The sequence below is a fragment of the Podarcis melisellensis genome (assembly GCF_964234715.1).
Source record: "Podarcis melisellensis genome assembly, chromosome: 7".
Lineage (NCBI taxonomy): Eukaryota > Metazoa > Chordata > Lepidosauria > Squamata > Lacertidae > Podarcis > Podarcis melisellensis.
In genome coordinates, this window is record NC_138539.1 from 30,110,648 (window position 1) to 30,130,723 (window position 20,076).

A 20,076-nucleotide genomic window follows, 5' to 3' on the forward strand; every position below is an offset into this window, starting at 1 on the left:
GAAGCACTATTTCTGGGTTAGTGGAGTATGTAACCTGAAGCGTATGTAACCTGAGGTACCACTGTATAGCTTACATCTTCAACACCTAGGGTTCTCAGGTCAACAAGTAATAGAAAAATATGCAACTCCTTCCCTGAAGGTATCAAACAATCAATTAAATAAAAACATAATAATCCAAACTCAAAGCCTACCGTAACAGCAGATTCCTAATGCAAGCTTGAGTTACAGGAACCTAATTCAGGAGAATGGAAATACTTCTTCCTTGCCATATCTTAAGGCGGGGGTAGTTTTGCAGTGTGTCATTTTTGCATCTTGTGCTAAACCTCTCATGTGAACTTGAGAGATCAATTTGTAAAAACACCTTGAAATAGTTTATTAATTCAGGCCATGCAAACAGCTTGAAAAGCTACATCGTTTTATTTGAATATATTCAAAGGCTGCCCTCGTGTGGTGGTCTTTAAAATAGGAATGTATCTCTTACATAATGGCATTATGATTGAACACAAAAATCCCCTACCTACTGATTTTTTATTTTATTTTTTAAAAGTTACAGAAGCAAGAGGTTTCAGAGTTTGCACAGGGCTGCCCAGCCTGATACATATCTAAACCTTGGGATTTGTACAAAACTGGTCAGCATCCTTATTCTAGAAGGGATGAATATATTTATAAATCTTGGTTTCTCCAGATTTATTTCATTTTGCACATGTCAAATGAAGGTCACATTTCTTCTTCAGTTTGTGTTATGGGTTCAGTGAGAACAAACAAGGAGGTCCTGGTAGGATTCATCAAAGGGAGAGGACAATTGGGAGAAGATTACTGAATGAGGTGGCAGGTAGTTCCCAAGTCGTTCACTAGGAGACATTCCTGCCCACAGAGGCAGGGGAATGGAGTCTTCCATCACCCACCTCAGTGAGGTTGCCCTGGTAACCAAGAAGGCATGAACATGAGTTGGACAGTGAGCAGACTGAGACTCATGAAGTTCCACAGACCCTCCAAGTGTCCCTCTTTTCCAGGGACAGTTCCGGATTTACAGAAGCAGTCCGTTTCTGATTTGATTCCAGAATGTCCTGCGTTTCCTTAGGCCCCTGTTTTCATCAGAGGAATGTTGAAGGGTATGGTAGGGCGTCCCTATTTTCACCAGAGACATGTTGGAGTGTATGGAGTTAAGTGACAACACTCCCCCCCCCCCAAAACCAGCCAAGGAGATAAGTAACTATGCAACCTTTAGAAGATATCTGAAGGGGGCCCAATACAGTGGAACTTCTGTTGTCGAACATAATCCGTTCCAGAAGACCAACTTCTGAAACGTTTGACAACTGTGGCACAAAGAGCTGTTGGCAATTTTCATTGCGAAAATTAAAAAACACACCTCAGAAGCCGTTTGACTTCTGAGGCGTGTTCAAAAATGGAAGCAATTACTTCCGGGTTTTCGGTGTTCAGGTTCCGAAACGTTCTGCTTCGAGACACTCGAAAACCAAGGTTCCACTGTATAGGGAAGTTTTAATGTTTTATTATGTTTTTATATATGTTGGAAGTCACCCAGAGTGGCTGGGGGAACCTAGTTAGATGGGTGAGGGACTATATATACATAGGCGGTTGTTGCTGTTTAGTCGTTTAGTCGTGTCCGACTCTGTGACCCCATGGACCAGAGCATGGCAGGCATTCCTGTCTTCCACTGCCTCCCGCAGATTGGTCAAACTCATGCTGGTAGCTTTGAGAACACTGTCCAACCATCTTGTCCTCTGTCGTCCCCTTCTCCTTGTGCCCTCCATCTTTCACAACATCAGGGTCTTCTCCAGGAAGTCTTCTCTTCTCATCAGGTGGCCAAAGTATTGGAGCCTCAGCTTCACAATCTGTCCTTCCAGTGAGCACTCAGGGCTGATTTCCTTAAGAACGGATAGGTTTGATCTTGTAGTCCATGGGACTCTCAAGAGTCTCCTCGAACACCATAATTCAAAAGCATCAATTCTTCAGAGATCAGCCTTCTTTATGGTCCAGCTCTCACTTCCATACATCACTACTGGGAAAACCATAGCTTTCACTATACGGACTTTTGTTGGCAAGGTGATGTCTCTGCTTTTTAAGATGCTGTCTAGGTTTGTCAATGCTTTTTCCCCAAGAAGCAGGCGTCTTTTAATTTCGTAACTGCTGTCACCATCTGTGGTGATCATGGAGCCCAAGAAAGTTAAATCCCTCACTGTCTCCATTTCTTCCCCTTCTATTTGCCAGGAGGTGATGGGCCCAGTGGCCATGATCTTTGTTTTTTTGATGTTGAGCTTCAGACCACATTTTGTGCTCTCCTCTTTCACCCTCAATAAAAAGTTATTTAATTCCTCCTCACTTTCTGTCATCAAGGCATAGGAGCTCCCTATTTTCATCGGAGAAATGTTGGAGGGTATGGTTCCAGTGCTGCTGGATGTCCGAGTGAGCAGACCTGGACTACCCACAGGAATGTCTGCTTGCGCAGTCCCATAGGGTGCAATCATGCACATAGCTAGCCCAAAGTCAATCCAGCTGAGTTTAGTGGGGCTTACTCCTAGGTATGCATGCTTAGAACTGCAGCCTTAGCAAAGTGACATAATGTACTCAGAACCTCATTTGTCCCCAGGAATCACCTGATCCTTCTCTCTCTGTGGCCTCTGCTCATGGCTGAAATGGAGATTGGAAGCTCTTTGCAGAAAGAAAGCATCCTTTTTGCTTATGCTGCTATTTATTTATTTCGTAAGGTTTATATACCACTTGATTGTAATAAAATTCAAAGCAGTTTACAAAATCTGAAGTGCTGTATACATTTAAATAGGGCAAAGACAAATAATAGACTCCCAGCCCCTGCTTGCTTGGCAACAGGCTACGAAAACTGCAGGCTGTGTTCATGTTCAGGATATACCTACAAATGTGCCTCATCCCATCCTGGCAACCATCCATGCTTTCAGCTGGTGTTTCCCGTTCCTCTGCAATTGGTTTATTTCGAGCACGTCTTTCTTCCCTTGCGTCCTTCGCTGATGTGGAAATATATGGGTTTTTACGTATACAGTATTATAGTGCACAGTAGACATGCATACCTCAGTCACCAACAGATATTAGCAAATCAATTACCTTACCTGTGTGTTACCTTTCAAAGTTAATGAATTTCCAACTGGGTAGCCCTTTTAGTCTTTTGCAGCAGAAACAACAGAGTCTTGTGGCACCTTAAAGACAAAGTTAATGAAGTGGCTAATGGCCCATCACAAAGCCATCTATGGCTGCAATTCTAGCCATGTCTACTCAGAAATAAGTCCCATTTGATGCAATGAGGCTTACTCCCTCGTAAGTGGGGCTAGGATTGCAGCCTTTCCCACTAGCCTGATTTCACAGTTCAGCAGAAGCTTGTCTTCCTTCTCCTTTCTGTCACAGAGGTATCAGGGAGGAACAGTTTAGCATGCTTGGTATTTTGCTCTTTGTGTCCTCAATTGCATGAATTACTCCTTCACTCAATTGCAATGCTTATTCAACCACATTCAAGTTCCTTTTTATTTCAAGGTTTTGTTTCTCAGATGTATATTCTAGGCATAAAAATGGATGTGTGCATCTTTTCTCAAGCTAGTTTATGTTTTAGATCAGGCTCAGTGAGGCAGCTGCCTCAGGGCAGCAAGTATGGTACAGCTGGGGGGAGAAGCAGATCTGGGTCCAGGGGAAGCTAGCTGTTCGCCACCCTGCCGCTTCCCCTCTGCCACCACTGACTTCCCCTCTGCCCCCGCCACTGCTAACTCCTCCTCTGTCAATGCCCACCAATGCTGCCTCCTCCCCCTGCCAATGCTGCCAAGTCCTCTCCTGAGAGAGCCAATGTGGTGTAATGGTTAAGAGGGGTGGACTCGTAATCTGGTGAACTGGCTTCGCTTCCCCGCTCCTCCACATGCAGCTGCTGGGTGACCTTGGGGCAGTCACACTACTCTGAAGTCTCTTAGCCCCACTCACCTCACAGAGTGTTTGTTGTGGGGGAAGAAGAGAAAGGAGATTGTTAGCCGCTTTGAGACTCCTTAAGGGGAGTGAAAGGTGGGATATCAAGTCCAAACTCCTCCTCTTCTTCTTCTTCTTCTTCTTCTTCTTCTTCTTCTTCTTCTTCTTCTTCTTCTTCTTCTTGTTCCCGATGCCGACTCTTCCTCCTCAGCCTTAATTTCAGCCTTTTTCTTGACGTCATTGACTGGGTGGGGAGGCAGAGGTGTCATTGGCAGTGGGGAGTTGCAGTATTTTCTGTGTTGCCCAAAACAGCAAAACATCCTGTTTTATATATAGTGGTACCTCAGGTTACAGACGCTTCAGGTTACAGTCGCTTACAGACTCCTCTAACCCAGAAATAGTACCTCGGGTTAAGAACTTTGCTTCAGGATGAGAACAGAAATCGTGCAGCGGTGGCGTGACAGCAGCAGCAGGAGGCCCCATTACCTAAAGTGGTACCTCAGGTTAAGAACAGTTTCAGGTTAAGAACGGACTTCCAGAACAAATTAAGTTCTTAACCCAAGGTACCACTGTATTGGGATTTTGCTGGGAGTGAAGCAAGGTTTTTAAACCAATGATTTAGCAGACAGATACAAATCCAGAAGTTTCTTTCCACTTTGTCAAAAAGGCTGAGGAGCACAGATGAAGTTAACAGGTAACAAAAAGAGACCACAGAGTTATTAGCCACCTTTTAGAAGGCTAGGTATCATTATTTTGAATGGTTCAATGGCTGCTTAATTTTGCAAAGTAGGTGTTTAATGGCCAGAAAAGGAAGTTTCACAAATGGAGTGCCAGCATTAGAAGGTCCCATCCCTGTAAGCAGGGGTGTACCTAGGGATTGACCCCTGCTAAGGGCCTAGGCCTGGTGTGGGGAGCAAAAATTGTGTCTTTCCATTCTGGCTTCTCGCACCAGCCCTGTGAGGTCTCCTCCTCAGTTGGCTGGCGGTACTGTTAGCTCCTGGCCCATGGTGCAAGGGAGCCTAGGTTCGTTTCTGCCTGTAAGGTACTACCTCACTTCTGCAAGGATACTCAGAGTAAGGCCTCAGTTGAAAATCTCAATAATCCAACAGATTTTATGTGGGAGCATGCTGTCCTTCAGAGTTGTCTTTGTTTTTAATTCTATTATGTATTTTGTAGGTTTTTTATGTTGTAATTTTCTTTGGCGAACTGTATAGGGGGCGGTATACAAATAATAATAATAATAATAATAATAATAATAATAATAATAATAATAATAATAATAGAGATGGACAGGCATCAACAAGCTTCATTGTCACAATTGTTTCATAATTCCTTGTCAAACCTCCTCCAATATTCTTCTTGAAGACCTTTTGTGGCAAATCCTATTCAGCTTCTCATTGCCGCCATGTTTACTTGACAGTGAATGTACATGATTTCAGTTTGGCTTCCTTCCAAATTAATAGGGTTAGCCCATAATTGCAACTTTAAGATTTCAGAGTCCTTAATTCATTGTGGGCAAAAATGCATGCACAAATAATCAGCTGTTTAATTTGGCGGGTGAAAATGAAAAAGCAGTGCAGAACAGACATTCCCATGGAACCAATTGGTTGTTAATCCATCCCATAGATTCTCAGTGGGACAGAGAAACAGAATTAATAATAGCATTTCTTCAGTGGGTTTCATGCAACACTAAATCTACTGAAGGGGATTCTGTGAGGATGCGTAAGACAGGTTTTGTAATTCAGCACTTCGATACATTGAAAAGTGCTGCAAAAATGTAAATAAATAAATAAATAAATAAATAAATAAATAAATAAATCTCAGCTAGCCATGTTATGCCTGAATGGAGTCTTTGGGAAAATTGATTTGGGAATCCAATCCCCAAATCTGTTTTATTTACATTTATTTATTACAGTTATGTATATGCATAGATCCTATTTTTGGCACCTTCATTATTTACCCTGTTTCCAGATGTGTCCAAGATTCAGAATATGTCAACATGGTGAAAACCCACCCACCAAATATTTCCTGATTTCTTCATGCGCTTTGTACTGTGGCCTCGTGGTGGCAGAGTAGGCTAAGAAATCGCATTCACGTGGGTAGATTTAGGACTGAACATCTGTATGTGTGGCAGCAAACATAAGCTATTAGACCGGCGATTCCTTTGTCTGCAGTCCAGCTTCCCCGGTTCTTTTTGATGCTCTGACTTTCTCTCATTAGATTGGTAACAATGTCACCTCTTCATAGGAGACCACGGATAAATCCAGGAATTTGATACTGCAGTGATCTGGAAGCATAAGACCCCAAAGAAGGTAGAAACAAAGAGAGAAGTTTATACTCTTTTGCTCAAGTCTTGGGACACACGCACACACTCTCTCTCTCTCTGTGTGTGTATTCACACACCCTGTAGATGCTTTCAAGTAGTACAGATGCCATCTTTCAGATGGGTGAGAGACAAGTCTGAATAACATTATGCCCATATCACAGGGAGTAATGAGGTGAAGCAGGAAGAGTGAGAAATGTACTATAACCCTGCCATTAATGTAATGTAACAAACCACTGCTAACATCTGCATATGGCAGAATAGGAACAGGCTGAGTGAGAGTGGCTGCAATATAGTCTTTTCTTACAGGGTTACAGAACCACCCTGCATTATGCTCTCCGAGGTTGCACCCCCGCATTAGGCTTCCTGCATTTTCGACAGGGGTGAAGGCTGATAGATAGGAGCTGCCGTAGCTCTCTAATAAAGGCTTCAATTACTGCCACCAAAATACTACATCACAGACACATGTCTTTACTGGAGCACTACATGCAGATAGATAGATGATAGATGATAGAGGATAGATAGATAGATGATAGGTAGATAGATGATAGATAGATAGATAGATAGATAGATAGATGATAGATAGATAGATGATAGATAGATAGATAGATAGATAGATAGATAGATAGATAGATCAGTGTTTCCCAACCTTGGATCTCCAGCTGTTTTTGGACTACAACTCCCATGATCCCTAGCTAGCAAGATCAATGGTCAGGGATGATGGGAATTGTAGTCTGAAAACAGCTGGAGACCAAAGGTTGGGAAACACTGAGATAGATGATAGATGATAGATAGATAAGGAGTTTATAAAGAATATGCAGATGTTTTAAGTGACCTCATTTGACTAACTTGGCACGTGTATCTAAATTACTTGAAATCAGATGGTTATGTTGTAAATAGTCCCGCAAAATTAATCCATCGCCTTTGCAAAGAGATCTGTTTACTTAGGTACCAACTTTAGGGTTCATACCTGGTATTGGACCACGGAGACAGCAAGGATCCTGCTGGGGCATAGCGTTTTCCACCCTTCTAACCACCAAATTCCCTGGCTGAGGTGGTTTCTGAGCTTGTGTTGGAGAACCTCAGGACTATTGTTTGGGAGGCTTCAATGTCTATGCTAGGAAGGGCCTGCTTGGGACTTTATGGCTGCCATGAGGATGCCTCAGTAGATCATCAGCACATGACATTTGTTTTCTGCCACTGGGGAAATGAGGTATTGTTAAGCACAAACTCTTTCCTTCTTGGGTTTGGATTGACAGTGGAAATCCTTCCCTGAAGGGTGGGAGACAAATTAAGTTGTCTGCCCCCCCCCCCGGCACCTATGGGATCCAATGGGTTGCTGAATACTTTGGGGAACTTTCTGGTTGACAGATTCTGTCAGATTCAGTTTCTGGTTGACAGATTCTGTCAAAGCTTTGGTCTCAATATGGAATGACAAGAGTAGGAAGGGGGATTGACTCAAATTCTCCCTGGTACCCTCTCCAGTGCTGCAGAGCCTATAAGGCTCCTTTGTTCTCGATGGTCTACAGGCAATTAAGCAGCTCAGATGATGGCTGGAGTGCAAATGGGCCAAGTCACACAGTGAATGTGGTCAAGTACAAGCAAGATGATAACATTGTGCTTACTATGTGGCAAGAAAAGAGCACATTGGAATCATGTTTGGAAGGAAGTTGTTTGGAAACCTTTGCTTACCTGCTGTGTCACCTATTTCTTCTTCTTCTTCTTCTTCTTCTTCTTCTTCTTCTTCTTCTTCTTCTTCTTCTTCTTCTTCTTCGCTAAAGACTTTGAGGTTCTACTCAGATCTTGATGCCAAAGTATCTCATCTGGGATGGTATCCAGCACACAGTCTAGTCAAGTTTCTCTTTTTGATCAGTTTCAGTCGTTGCAGACTGAAACAGTCAAGCCACATGTTCTCCCAATTCCTTTCCTGGTTCCTATTGGCTTGAAAAAGGCAGTGGTGCACTCTTTCCCGAAGAGTGATGACATTAAGACCCCTGAACAGTTTGAGACCTTGATGCTTGAGGAAGCACTCTCCCCATATATTCCTGTCCAAGAATTAAGATTCGCCAGAGAGGTTCACCTCCACATTTCACCTATGGGAGATGTGCATCTTCTTGTGCAACAAATTTTTGCTGGTGCAAAACATTTTGCCAGTGGAAGAAGACATACAGCTAAGGGTCTTGAACTTAGTACTGCGTTGGATCCAACCTCGAGCTCTCTTTAAAGTACCACACAGGATATGGGAACAAAATGATAAAAGATAAAGCACTACATTAAAAGGTTGCAAAAATATAGGTCAAGATAATGAGGCCCACACAGAAGCACAGTAGTTGCGTAAAAGCAGCAATTTATTAGAGCAGTTAAAGTTGGACCACAGACACCATTTATCTCAGCGCTGTTCCTGAATGGGCAAACACCACGCCAAATGTTAATTATTAAAATGGGCACCATATGCATATTTTCTTTAAAAAAAAGAAACAGCAACAGCCAAGAACCACTCACCTGATTGGAAAGAATCACTCTATTTTAGAATAGTGAAGTGAATGGTTGTCTTAACCTAGCTCTTTTTGCAGTTTGTAGTTTTTGACTTAGGGATGATGAGAATACATCTCCATTCCAATGGATATTTAGGGCACTGTTTAAATAGGAAGAATATTTCAAACAAGGGTTATTGTGATTCAGTGAAATAAAACAAGAGCTAAATATGCTGAAAAAATAACATCCAAATCTAGATCTATGAGGCCCTGTGTCAGATGTAATAGAGGGAAAATGGTTTTGTTTATGGTTTGCTTTCTTATTCCAGGTGGCCAGAAAGGTCCCATCTCATTATATTGTAAAATGAGTATTTTTATATACAGCAGGCATTCTGTTCCATTCAATCCCTAGGCATTTTGCACAAATGACAGCAAAGGGAGTGGCTATTGGTCCATTTCCATACAAATCTTGTATTGGCTGATATTCACTCAACTCATATAAAACTCTTTAAAAACAGGATAGTGAATGTGAAATGTTCAATCAAAACATGCATAGAGTCTTTCTCCTAATGCCCCCAACTGCATTACTTCATTTGAATCTGAAAACAGACAGGAGTGCTCTGAAAAACACATATTTCATTCCCTGTAACTGAAGGGTAATACAGGTAGAGATACAACAGAAGAGGGGTGGGTGGGGGAAGGGGGTAAGCCATCTCAGCCTGCTTTCAGAAGAAAGCCTCTTTTAATTCATTCCATTTCAATTTTGCATCGGTGCTGCCTTCCCTTTAGCCAAATTAATTTTGCCATGCTTTTGCACGGAAATAATGTCACACTGAAATCCAGGCAGTCCCTCCTTATCAGTCAACAACTGTCCCCAGACAAAGCATTTTAATTTTGAAAAAAAGGAAGGGGGGGCGTGAGACGCAGTGGGATTGGAGCGGCAATACATTTTCATTGACAGCCAGGCAGCAAACAACCTGCGTTCTATAATACCTTTCCTAGAGTGGTGGGGATCATTTTTTTGTGTGTGTGGTAGGCAGAGAGGGATTGGTTTATAGATGCTCCTTCCTGTCTCCCATAGCTGAATTTTTATATATCTCCTCCCTCCAGGGGTGGTTTTTTCTGTGCTTTGTTTAAAGAGCTTCTATGATAATTTAAAACTCATTATTTTTGCAGGTTCCTTGTCTTTATGGAGCGGTTCCTTGTTTGCTGTGTGCCTGTTGTCCAAGCAGCAGGAATGCCATTGTAACCAGAGTGGCAAGCTCAGCCTCCCTACGGTTTTCCTCTTTAATTGCCTTTATTAGGTTTGTCCCTAAGTGAGGGAAGGCTCCAGCTAGGGATTCAACTATGAGAGGGCACAATGGTTTTATATATATCCTGCAACGAGAAGTCCATTTAAATGTTTTCTTTTTTTTTTTAAACGAAGCCATAAAATCAACCAGAAATGATTTTAGTTACCTGTGAAACATTCAGAATAAACAGGATTACTCAAATGGTTCCAACGCTATAACTTCCATCCAGATTAGCATAGATGTGGAAAGGGGCGGGGAGCAGAAATCTGCGTTAAATCTAAAGTTGCAGCAGGACAAATGCCTGTCTGCTTTGTAAGGACGCATTAAATATAAGTGCTTCTTAAGAAAATGAGTTCATTTTACTATGACGTGAATCTCTTACTGTGAATAGCTGAATATACAGCACTTGAAAATGTATAATTGTGACTGAAGTAATATCAAGGAGCCTTTCACACCTTAAAGATGAGAAAACATATTATGACATACGCTTTCGTAGACCATAGTTCACTTCATCAGATGTATCTGATAAAATGGACTGTGATCCATGAAATCTTATGCCATAACATTTTTTCTAGCGTTTAAGGTACTACAAAGTGCTTAGTTTTTGCTACAACATCCTAAGGCTGTGTGCACACTCCTGCTTACTCTGCATAGAGTGAGCTTCTACCACTGGTTTGGGAAGCAGTAAACACATGACATTAGCCAGTCTGTCTCTATCCTTTCCCTATCCTGATGCTTCTCATGAAATACTGTGTTTTGATGCATTTTTCTCCGAACCACCTAGGACCTGAAGTGCAAAAAGAATGACCTAACTACATTTTGAGCTGGTAATGTGTACACTGCCTAATATGGCTATCTTCCTGGAAATGAATAAAAATCAACCTGTCATGTGGAATTATATACCAATTACAGTCATACCTTGGGTTACAAGATGCTTCAGGTTGCATTTTTTCGAGTTGCGGACTGCCAAAACCCGGAAGTACCGGCCAGAAGCACTGTAAAATTTTTGAATGTTGATGGTATTGATTTGAATTGAAGGGGTTCTAGTAACAAGGTTAAGATCAGACTTATAACAGATAAATAGATAAACTAAATAATTAAATTTAATTAATTTGCTGAAATAAATTTTAAAAGGGATACAAAAAAGGGAGATGTGAGGAAGTCAGGAAAATAAGTTAATCAAAAATGTGGGGGGAACAAAGAGGGATTTTTGTTTTTTCTTTTCTTCTTGTATGTGCTTTTTTAGTTTTTTTTCTTTTTCATGCTATAATGTTTGTATTTCTGTATTTTGTGATTTTGTATTTTTGTAATTTTGTTTCTTCTGTATTTTTCTAATCTTTTATTCCTAAAATCTAATAAAATATTTTTTTTAAAAAAAACCCCGGAAGTACCGGAATGGGTTACTTCGGGATTTCGGCGGCAGAAGCACTGAATTGCAACCTGCGCGTGCGCAGACGTGCCGCTGCAGGTTGCGGACACTGCGGGTTATGAACGTGCATCCCGCATGGATCATGTTCGCAACTCGAGTGTCCACTGTACATACCAAGACCTTTGATTCCAAAGGAAATAGGGAATAGTGGTAGACTAATAGTGGGATGCAACAGAGGCAGTATGCTGGTTGGGAAGCAGAGGAGGAGCAGTTAGGAAGTTTGATGGATTTTGTTTCTTGAATGACAAGCTCCACTGGCAGATGTTTCAGAGAAACAGCAAGAAATATTCCCATCTCCACAGCAGGGGGGCTTACAACTATCCCCAGTCCCAGCTAGCATGGTCAATGGTCACAAGTGATGGGAGTACCAGGGTATCCACATCTGTAGGGTATCAGGTTGCCTATGCCTGCTTTAATGCTTCTTAACACAGGGCTTGTACTTCTATATTTGCTTAAATTGTTAAGGAGCTGTTAAAGGTGAGTTGGAAGCCGAGTGACCAAGCCAAGGGGTTCAAGCTGAGGAATTCATGGAAACACACCAGAACCAGGAACGCTTTGTTGCTCAGGCATGATCCTAGTTCCAACAGGCAGCCTTTTATAGCCTTGTCTGGCCAGTTTGGGTGAGCAGGACCTTTCCACAGCAAGATGTTTCGCTGCCAGCAAGATGTTCTACGCTAATTCTGATAGCTATATGGCTCACCTTGCAACTCTGGGTGAATGCAAGATTCCATGTGAATTCTAAGGACAGCAGTGGCCATAATTACCAAGTGGGAAACCCCTGATAGTAGCCATCACCAATCTGGTGCCTTCCAGATGTTTTGGACTACAACTCCCATCAGCCTCTGCCAGCATATGCTGGCTAGGGCTGTTGGGAGTTGTAGGCCAAACCACCTGGAAGGCAACAGTGTGATGATAGCTGCCGTAGAGGAACAGTCAGCACAAAGACACATATGCTTGGTCCACTTATGCCAATAGTCATCAATGTTTTATCTTCCACATCCTTATCTGGCCCTTTTGCCGTATTCTGATCCAATGTTATTACATTCAAAATCGATGTAAAACATGCATTTGGTTCAAATATCCATAGTTTTGAAAACAGCAACGGAGCTGGAAAACATTAGATTCTACATATCTATGGGGTTACAAAATACAAAATATTACATTTGAGAGGACTTAACTCAATAAATTCCTATGATTCAGTGAATTCCTAAGATTATCAGATTCCAACTAATCTGATAGTTCCCTCTTCAAAGAACTTTGTATTGGCATTGAGATGAAATAATTCAATTGGACACCCATCATGGGTTGCGCTGTGACCGTTAACTTTAGAAAGATGGGGGCTATAGAAGGAATGTACATAAAATCAGGAGCTGATTCAAGCCAACATAAATCCCCCCTAATTCTAACCAAATAATCTACAAGCTAAATTCTTATCTATTTTTTGGCATATGCTCGCACCCTCAGACATGTAAGTAAGCACCAACTGGACAACTCAGATAGTAATTCTTGCTCCTTGCAACACACCCAGGTATGCTAAACATACAAGGGCTTGACCTCTTTTGTTTTGGAGTAAGTAAAATAAGGGTAGTGGCCACAGCTGGAGACAGGGATGGGAAAGTTTTCGGCCTCCATAATTTCTGCCCATTGGCCATGCCAGCTGATGGGAGCTGGAAGGCCCGGCTTCTGTATCTTCTAATATTAGCATAGGTACGACTGTCGTGGACACAACAGAGCATAACATTAAATGCAATGTGTACATCTCACGAGACGTACAAAAGTGTGCATGCCAAACCTTTGATCCTTTTTAGGGGGTCGTGCTTTGGTAGTAGTAATTGGTGATTTCCCCCCTTCCCAGACTGATTTGAAATTGAGCTTTGCAAACCAAACAAATTCCCAAAATGGGGAAAAGCCAATTTTGCTGATGACTCCCTAACTACTCTGGTTCTACTCCCCAAACACAATGGCACCATGAGGAAGAGGAACAGCAGGGTATGTGTGGCTTATTGCTTACTGGGAAGCAGTAGCACCTAAGTTTTGTTGAATGATGATGACGATGACAACAACAACAACAACACATTCTTCTCTGCTAAAACAGTGCTCCAGTCTATTATTATTATTATTACTACTATTACAAATACCCAAGTCAGAGATCCAATCCTTCTAGAAAAACTCGGCGGGGAAAAAATATCTTCATTTGTTTCCAGGATCAACAAATAGTGGGCAACCTGTGGTATCTCAGCATGGTCTGTCACACAGAAAGCCCTGCTTCAAGTTGCTGTGGAGCATCTACCTGAGATTGTTGGGACCAAGGACAGATGCCCCCACAGAAGGCAGTGACCTACTGGATATGTAAGAGATTAATGTATAGGGCTTTATATGTTAACATACCTTGTTCAGTAGCAGATTGACAGCCATTGTGGATCCCGTAGGTTCCCAATTGTGCAATGGAACTTCCTCCTGCCCCCGGGCATGCCGAAATCTATTCTGGGTTTCCCCTACCCCTCTGAAGCACAGGGCATATGCGGAAGATAAAACATTGAAGCACAGGGCATGTGTGGAAAGACAGAGTAGATGGGTTCCTTATACAGTACTGTAGGAGCAAGTTGGCTGGATACCACCTAAGGAGGTGTGTGTTGGTGGTAGTGGGTACTAGTTACAGCCTCAAGGGTAGCCCCACATAGAGTGCATCACAGTAATGACGGCTTGAGGTTATGAATGTATGGACAATTGCAATCAAGCTATCCTGATCCAGAAACAGCTGTACTGCCTTACTAGGCAAAGCTGGGAAAAGTGATGCAGTGAAAACTCCCTGTACCAGGCCCCTAGCAACTGGTGCTGCTGTTGCAACAATGAAGTCACTAATGATGAATGTGGAGGCACTAGAGCTTGGTAATAATCTGAGATTTACTCTCAGCAACCTGGCGCTCCCTTTAAAATCCACCTGGACATTATGAGCTGGACAGGAGCACATCTTTGGTGATGAAATGATATGAAGGTCTTTTAACCATTATGTGCTGTGTGGGGGTCCATGATAAAGTCTGTTCTTTCTTTGGAGACCAGCAATTAATAACAGTGTATACAACATCCCAATTCATTATATTAAATATGAATGTTGCAAGTATGCAAATCGTAATACGTTGCAAACCTAATTTGTTGCATGCACAAACAGCGATTTTGTACCGGTGCTATCCTAGCATATTACAATCTCCACGAAGTAATTGGTAATGTTTGCAATAGGTCAAATTGCCTGATCCGGCCCAGAAACAGTAGATCACAGAAGTGTCAGCAGTTCACAACATTCTTAGCTCTCCAGCAGGTGGCAGCAACCCCCAATAGATCAAGCCCTATCCTGCTATAGAAACAAGCGCAACTTTCTTCCTGTCTCCTGCCCTCATCTGCAACAATCACCAACCAGATGCATGTCGGTTTTAAAGTTGGACACCAGAGACCAGATTAGCTCCTAAAGCCTCCAAAATTATGTTACAGAAAGGAAGTTGGTTTATAAAGATGAAGCAGAAGGAACCTCAGCAGGCAAGCTGTACCCTTGTCTGGCAATAGGTGGGACAATCTAAAGAGCTACAGTATTTAAATTAATTTAAATTAATCTTTGGAAGGTAAATATTCTAGGAAAACACAAGGGCTGCTATATCCATATTGTTTCCTCTCCCGGTTGTTCAGGCTCTGCCATCGCACGCATGTAGCATTATTTTAATTTCTGCACCTTTTTAAAGTATGAAGAGTTAATACTTCACCATCTCTTAATTTACTATTGTACAGTAGAACCGTGAAGTAATTTACTGGGAGCCAAAGTGGATCAGTGTCAATTCAGAGCAGGTATTATCTCTAAGAATCCTGGTTCCCGCCTCCCCTTTGTCACAGTAGTGGCCTTTCTTATTCTCAGCGCTGCGACACATTTTGTATAGCATTTTGCAAACAGTGTGGGCAACTATACTGAATCACACCATTGTTCCATCCAGTCCAGCATGACCTACTTCAGCAGTAGCTCTCTAGCTGGGGCAGAGATAACAGTCATGGTGCCCTTCAGATGTTCTTGGACAACTTCCATCCACCTTTAGTTTTGGCCATGCTGACTTGGGGCTGAGGGGAGTTAGGTGCATTCAAGATATGACTGGGCTCTATTTGGCAGCCTCTGAATTAGCCAGAGGTCTTTCCTAGCCCTGCTGCACTAAGGAGTGCGTTCCACCATCAGCCACAGCCCTCCTCTTGAACAGAGGCCAAGAGAAGGCGATGTGTCTAAAGACATACAGTAAATGAAAGACTAATGAGGAATTTCTGCAATGTGTGTACAGCTGCAGTCTGCTATGCTGTCTACTGAACCCCATGGTGAATCAGGGTTTTGCCTGTGCCTGTCTTAATATTTAACATCTGTGTAATAATTAGAGTTGCTAACTAGAAATTAAGCCAATGGAATTTCCTCCCAGTAGTTGTCTCCACATTAGGAAACTCTTCAGCTGCTTAACGTTCCCGAGTCAGGCTGATGCTCAAGGTAAACAAGCAGAACCAGAAAAACAACATCAGTCTAATTGCTAACACGGCACAGAAAAGGGTGGAGACAAATTTTGCAGAACCAGAACCTTTCATTCATGCACTGTGGGTTAATTACACTCTGACCTTCATCGAGCCATCTCCATTGGCACAACCTTACTTCCTTGACACATTGTTTAAATCTGTTCCAATGGGATTGCAAAGCACCAAGAGAAGTTTAAAACGAAGTCTCAAAACTGCGTGTTGCTGTTGTTGTCAAGTTATCCCACAGCTGGGGCACTGAGCCGAGACCTTTCTCAGACCTGAAGCCATACACATCCACTCATGACCGCATCTTCAGGAAATGATTTTGAGAGGCAAATAAACCATTACAGATTGAGCACCATGGACACAACATTCATATAATTTCCCTTCAAGTATCAGTGAGTCATCTCAGCACTGAGCAATAAAATGTCGAGGAACCAAGTCATGTACATGCAAACTCTACACACATGTTTTCATGGAGAAACGTTAAAGATCCTGGCCTTAACTTATTAAGGTATATGTTGCACCCTATTTGCAAAAAGGTGCCTTAACCAGTTTAGGTTAAAACCTTTCAGCTGGGAAACATACTAACTTCTTATTGACATGTACAATTCTTTTGGCAATGGGTCTGAGTTAAACTAAAAAATACAGTGAAAGATAATGTGTATGCATAGCAAACACCCTGTTTGTTTAGATAGATTTTCCCCAGGTTTAGCAGAAGTCAGTGTTCCCCTTTATTTTTATACTTCAAGCGCTGGCTGCATTGTCTTACAAAGTCCAAATAAGCTCCAGGCCTGCTCCAGTCATAATTGTGTTGTGGGTCAGTTACCTCAGAAATTGCCATCTCTCCCTCAACAGAAATGTACAGTACTTCAACAATTTAGCAATTTGTGGCGATTGCATTGCCTAGAAAGATGGCAATAGCAATGCTTCACCATTGGTAGGTTCAGTCTGGGTATTAATATGCGCCCTGCATCGGAACAATTGCTCACAGTTCTGCTATTATTGCTCACTTTGAAATTCAGTCAACAGCGTGTGATACCAAAAACAAGAAAAATATGTACACTTATCTTCAAGCCATTAAAACCTTACAGCTGTGTTTACTTTCTTTCCTGTGCAAGGAATGAGTAAAATGGTTTCAGACACGGAGCTTTATTCGGGGGCTGGATAAGGAAAAGGAAGAAAGGGAAAGAGTAGGAGAACAGTGGAGGAGATATATCACGGTTTCTAGTGGTTGTTTCAGAATGGTAATATCTCATCTAATTTTAGCTTCTCTTTTGAAAGAGCAGAGATTCCAGCACCCCAATACATAATGGGTAAGGACCCATGGGTACACTTCAGCAATCTAATCATTCCAGGTAATTTGCTGTATGGATGATTGCATTAAGGCACTGTGGTCTAGAGACTTCAATTCATTTCCACCCCCACTCAGAGTCACAAGTGAACTGGAATGAGATTCATGCTTTAATCTCAGATTTTCAGCCACCATTTACGCTAATGTTTTTAACCCTGCAGTTCAATGGAAAATGTATGCATTTTATTGTCTTAGATTCACTTCCTTTGCTGGAGGCAGATGCTGGCAATCTAAGCAGTGGCTAGAAAAAGAGGGCAGCGGAACCAATCAAGGTGTTCCTTGGAATTAATGACAGCAGGCCTCTGAAAGCAGTGCTACCTGATCAAGAAGGTCATCTTTTTGAGAAAGCTGTGCTGATATTTTTTCTCTCTCACAGCGATGGAGGCAACTCCTCTTTGTTCACAAAAAAAATCACCTGTGTAGCAAAATTCTACCCATATCCATTTATCATCTGGATAGCTGTTTGAAAAGGCTTCTTTTTACAGATAATCAGATAAAGGAACAGTCTAAATCAGGGGTGAGGAATCTTACATTCCTGAAACTGAGTTGACTTAGGAGAAAGTATATACTGTTGCTGGGCAGGACCAAAGCTTGGATAATTTGGAGTCTTGAGCAAGATCCACAAAATGGCAGCCTAGTCAACTTACTCAGTAACAGCCTTTTCGAAGCAAATTTCAAAGCTCCCAAGGAATGCTCAGGAAATGGGATCATAATGCCAAAGGTTTTAAAAATTGCTAGGGCAAGAATGACGGTAATACTAAACTCGCACCGAGTACTTTTTTTTTGGTAAAGTATATGTGTAAATCATACATGTGCAGATCAAGTGGACTGGCTCACATAATTAGCATAGTCACAAATGAAACCTTATTTTCAGAACAGTCAGAATCATAGAATTGTAGAGTTGGAAGGGACCCCGAGGGTCATCTAGTCCAACCCCTTGCAATGCAGGAATTTCACCTAAAGCATCCATTACAGATGGCCATCCAACCTCTGCTTAAAACCTCCAATGAAGGAGAGCCCACAACCTCCTGAGAGAGACCATTACACAGTCAAACAGCTCTTATTCTCAGAATGGGGAACCTGCACTCCTCCAGATGTTGTTGGATTCCAACTCCCATCAGCCCAAGCCATCATGGGCAACGGTGAGGGGTGATAGGAATTGAGCATCATCTGGAGAGCCACAGGTTCCCTACCCATGGTGTAGACAATATCATGCTAGCATGATCAACAGGCTGGCTCAGTATAAGACAATGTCCTACATTTCTCAACAGTTATCACCTTCTGTTGCTGTTGTTGTTGGCATCTGCCTGTCTTGGTTGAGTGTGCCTTTGGAGGGGAAGTCAAACTATCAGAGAGTTACAGTGCCAGCTGTGGCAGTACAGACCGATACAGGAGAGACGTATTTTTTTGCAGCTGGGGCAGATGAAAGAAAGCGTATGGTTTTGCCGTTACTGGTGCACCATGGCATTTTCTTCCCTCTGTACTCCTCTCAGTGGTCATTCCTGCTCTGGTCACTGCTGTGGATAGACAACCTGACCTCTAGGTACTGTGATGATCTGTGAGGAATTCCCATATGGTGGGGTTAATATTGCCAGCCTTCATGTCATGTTTGCAGACATCTTGGTAACTCAGAGTTGGTCTGCCAAGAGACCTGGCACCAGAAGCCAGCTCCCCATGGAGCAAATCCTTGGGGATCCTGCCACCTTCCATTCTGTGTACATGACCAAGCCAGAGTAGACATCACTGAGACAGAAGTGCAAACATACTGGGAATGTGGGCACATCTTTGTTTGAGACTCTGTCCTGCCATGTGATGCCCAAACTCTTCCTGATGCAATGCATATAGAAGGCATTGAGGTGTTGCTCTTGGTGGGTGTAAGTTGTCCACAACTCACTTCCATAAAGCAGTATGCTCAACGTGCAGGCTTGCTAGGCTTTCATCTAGGTGTAGGTCATAAGCATCACATTCTCCCATACCCCTTTGGAGAGTTGAGCCACTGCCAATATGCTTCTCCAGCTCATCTTCTAGCCATTTAACATTAAAAAACTGGTGTTGGTGGTCTGGTCTGCACAGAAAGGACTATTCCAAGCAGGGAGGAAACTTCATGGCCAAATGGCACCACATTTATATCAACTGAACATTATGAGATAGCTACACTTGTATACATGAAAGGATGGTGGAGACGATGTCAATATTTAAAAGGCAAAAATGCTAAGTAGCGACAAAGAACTGCTTCGTTAAGTAAGGAAGTAAAGTATTCAATAATTTTATGAGCCAGTTTCCATAGTGGCTTTATACATACACAACTGTAGATGAAATCTAGCCCTCTGCTATGAATAATTCTCTTCATGGCAGCTCCAGCCTTATTTCTGTAGGGAAATGGTATCTCTCCGTTTTAAGAATTTGATAGCTGGAAATGAATAGGTAGAGAACAGGAAGACAATGTGGAGAAGAGAAAACAAAATGCAAAGTTAGGCGCACATTTCCATACTGAGGAAGTCAGCTGCAATGTGATCTGCGGCAGACCCAACCACTTTCTCTCTTGGGTACTTATATGCTGGATGTGCTGGATGAAAAGATGTTTCTAGTTGTCTGATCCTAAGATGTGCTATTCCAACACACGAGGGCTTAGCAAACAAATGTCAACAATTAAGCCATCATAAAACGATGGTGTCATAGCAATGTTGCATCAGAGTTGCAGGTGGATGTACCTATTTAAATATTTAGAATCTGGGTAC

General features: G+C 42.3%; 1 long non-coding RNA gene across 2 annotated transcripts in view; it reads left to right on the plus strand.

Moving 5' to 3' along the window:
* The window catches only part of LOC309374747, a 65,556-nt gene that overhangs the window by 11,308 nt on the left and 34,172 nt on the right, over positions 1–20,076 (plus strand). The window contains exon 3 of one of the 2 annotated variants that reach the window (XR_014170712.1): positions 9,910–10,839. The exons of the other annotated variant lie outside the window; for it this stretch is intronic. This is a non-coding gene — a long non-coding RNA (uncharacterized lncRNA). Of the gene's footprint in view, positions 1–9,909; positions 10,840–20,076 lie in introns of those variants that run through there. 2 annotated transcript variants of the gene reach the window in all.